The following is a 3,875-nucleotide window of genomic DNA, read 5'->3' as shown; positions in this document are numbered from 1 at the left end:
AACAACAAAATATTTAGCAATGAAGTTAGCTCGGGATTGCGAAACTAAAAATGCTGTTGAAAGATATTAAAGAAGACCTAAATAAATGGAACAATACCTCCTGTCTATTTTCTGAACATAAAGAAATAATGTATATATATAAAAAAAATACTTCCAAGATCATAGAATATTATTCATTGATAGTGTGCACCTGACCCTATGTCTACAATGAATGAAATGGCTACTTAGGCCACAGGACAGCTGGAGGAGATCAGTGTTACAATATACACCTGAAATATAGAAATAACATGTATGGCTCAAAGCTTCTTCCTAAACTATTTTCTAAATCAAAGGCTGGCTGGGGGTTCAGTGATACAATGTACATCTGAACATGCAACTACAATCCTGTAGCTGAGTGTATATAATGTATAACTGAAGCCTAGCAGTTCCTTCCTTGTGCAAGTGTCTTCCCTGCACCCCCAATTTCTGATTGTTTTAATAGTAGTTTAGCTACTATTCCAGGCATTTTCATGTGTTTTATCTTTCCGGAAAGGCTTTGTAGTTGCACTCAGAGGTTCAGAGAGGACAGGTAACTTTCCCAAGGTCATGCAGCCCCTTACTGGCAGAGCTGAGACTTGAATCCAGTTAGTCTGACCTTCAAGGGTCTGGTGCTAGCTGCAAGGGTGGAATTGCTGTCACTGTGGGCCATGCTCCTTGCTGGAGCCCCAGGGGAAGGGCTGGAGCATCTGCCACATCTGTGGGGCATGGAGCCTTCGTCACCCCCACCCTCTACCCAGCTGGGGGTCACCTGTGGAGTACTGGCCTGGGCCAATAGCGTCCACACCCTCTGTCCTGGCTGTGAAGGTGACGGTGACTCCAGGCTGGGCCCGGACTACCAGTGGAGCAGGGAAATGTCCTGGGGCCACCGCCGAGGCCTGGCGAATGCTTTCCGAGAGCTTCCACAGAGATCGCCACCTTCACAGGCTCTCGTGTGCAGCGGGGAGTATTAAAACAAAAAACAAAACAAAAACCAAGAACGAACTTCACACAAATACGGACCCGGGGGTTGCAGTCTGTGTCTTCTCCCAGTTTTCCTTCCTGTGAGTTACCCTCAGGAGAAGCTCATCTTGACAGCTTTCCCAGGGCTCATTTAGGCTGAGAGGGTGGCACCGCACGGCTGGGCTCTCCTCCTGCGGGTCGGTGGGCCTCACAGCCCTGCCCGCGGCCCTGTGGGCTGAGAGCTGCTTGGCGAGAGCCTGGCTCGGCCACCAGATGGCTGCGTGACCAGCAAACCTCCTCACGTCTACGAACCTGAGCGTCCTTACCAGTGACATGGAGCTAATCGCCATCTTATCACTCGTGACAGCTGTCGGAAGCATATATGAAATCTAGAGTGTTCTAAGAGGGTGGCACACGGTGGATATCTGCTTAATAAATGCCTTTCTTTCTTTCTTTCTTTCTTTCTTTCTTTCTTTCTTTCTTTCTTTCTTTCTTTCTTTCTTTCTTCCTTCCTTCCTTCCTTCCTTCCTTCCTTCCTTCCTTCCTTCCTTCCTTCCTTCCTTCCTTCCTTCCTTCCTTCCTTCCTTCCTTCCTTCCTTCCTTCCTTCCTTCCTTCCTTCCTTCCTTCCTTCCTTCCTTCCTTCCTTCCTTCCTTCCTTCCTTCCTTCCTTCCTTTCTTTCTTTCTTTCTTTCTTTCTTTCTTTCTTTCTTTCTTTCTTTCTTTCTTCTTTCTTTCTCACCCCCCCCTTCCACTCTCTCTAAAAATCAATGGAAAAAATAATCCTCCAGGGGGCGAGATTAACAACCATAAATACATAAAAGTACATAAGTAAATAAATGGTTTTCCTTCTAAGTGGATAATAAATTTGCAAGAACAAATATCAGTGAACGTGGGAAAGCACACCAGCCTCCGGCCGTGCACTGCCCACGCCACACTGGCTGTCCTCCTGTGCAGGACACACACTCTCTGCAGGCTGGAATTCACCCTCCTTGTTTTCTAGACTGACCCCCTCCAGGCTCTAGAAGTGATTGTCGCTGTGACCGGGAATGGAGGCTCTCAAGCTGGCTTCGCCCTGTGTAGCCCTTGGTGTTCTTTGCCAGTGACCAGGGGTCATCTCAGGCAGAATGGGGCAGTGGGCCGAAGGCTCCCCACCCCCCCGAGAAAAACTGTGTTTTAAGGATCTGTTTCAGACCCTGGGAGAGATTTTACTGGAAGAAAAAATGACCCACGCTGGGTCGTAGACAGAGGCTGCAGGGTTAAAATGTTTTGTGAGCACCAAGTCTCTGCAGCTGGAAAGTAGACAAGTTACAGGGTCTAGGCTGCACTGAGGAGTAAAAGAGGGCAGATGAAAGTGGAAACCAAACGCAGTTTTCATCTGGACCGACGCTGATGAAGGCCACAGAGGGTCCTGGCCTTTGCAGAACTAGATACTTGCCGAGGATATTGTGTAGTAAGAGGTGGATTGGGTCATCACACTAGCCCCCGGGATTGCTTCAACGGGGAGAGAAAGGAGCTGGAGTTGATGAAATTTATGACATAAGGCGGGAAGCCTGACACAAGCCCATTCTTGTAAGTCATTCGTGGCTGGATGTTCCAGCTCCATCATAACCTACCATCACTTAAAGGGCCGGGGGTCATTCTTAACTACGGGCACGCGTGGTGTCGCTGGGGTGTCACAGGGCACAGTCCTCACCCCCCCTCCTGGTGCTGCCGAGTGTCCGTTTATAGGGGCAGCTCAGGAGGAGTCATTGCTGGGCAGAGGGGTCCTGCACGCTCTCACCCTCCTGATCATTTCTCCGCTTCAGCAGAGAGCAAGCCTTAGCTCAGAGTCGCAGAAGACAATTGTCGCTCTTCATCCTACTTATTTTATCTTTCTTTCTTTAAAAAAATGATGCTAGCCCAGCCGGGCGTGGCTCAAGGGTTGAGCGTCGACCTAGGATCCAGGCGATCGGGGTTCGATTCGCGGTCAGGGCACATGCCCGGGTTGCGGGCTGCAGCCGATCAATGACTCTCTCATCATTGACGTTTCTGTCTCCCTCTCTCCCTCTCCTTTCCTCTCTCTGAAATCAATAAAGATATATTTTAAAAAAAAATGATGCTAGTGTTTAATTTATAGCAGGGTATGGTATTTCCTTTTAACAAATGATTAAGCAAAGTGTGAACCTATTTAGAGAAAATATCAAGTTGACTCAGGCAAAAAAAAAAATCATTGATTGATGCTGAAATCACAATGAGTTTTTTGGAAACGGCATTCGCATGGCTCAGCATATGTCCCCACAGGTTACTTACTAATTACAAAGGAAAGAAAGGGGGGACTTTTACAGCGGGGAATCCTGGGGCCCCTACCTCAACCAAGTGGTCAAAATTCACATCCCCGTTAATGGGACAAATGACATCATGGGCCCTGATATGACGCCCTGAGGAGGATGGTGTCACTTGCGGGATGTTCTTGCCCAAGAGGCATCGGCTGCATTTAACGCGGAGGAAACATCAGCCTCGCCCAGATGGAGGGAAATTCTACGAGACAACTGGCCCGCACCCTCCAACCACGCCGGTGTCATGAGGAACAAAGAAAGGGCGAGGGACGTCTCAGATTAAAGACTGTTGAGGAGATGGGACGACTATGTGACAACCTTCTTCTGGGCTGGGAAACGTTGCTGGGACTCCCGGGGGGACCTGAGCATGAACTGCACATCCGACGACGGCTGTGTGCCAGTTACAACTCTCCGAGCTTCCTAATTGTTCCCTGGTTCTGCTCGAGAGCGTCAGGGTCTTCAGGACACACACACTGAAGTCCCCCCGCTGAGGGGTCCTGACGCCCGCTGCCGCTCTCAGGGGGTTCAGTGAAAATGACCGTACGCGTTGGTGTGAGAGTGAGGGAGAGGGGACCCCGAGA

Source organism: Miniopterus schreibersii (genome assembly GCF_964146895.1).
Source record: "Miniopterus schreibersii genome assembly, chromosome: 18".
Lineage (NCBI taxonomy): Eukaryota > Metazoa > Chordata > Mammalia > Chiroptera > Miniopteridae > Miniopterus > Miniopterus schreibersii.
The sequence above is the reverse complement of the archived record's forward strand: the minus strand, read 5'-3'. Positions refer to the sequence as shown.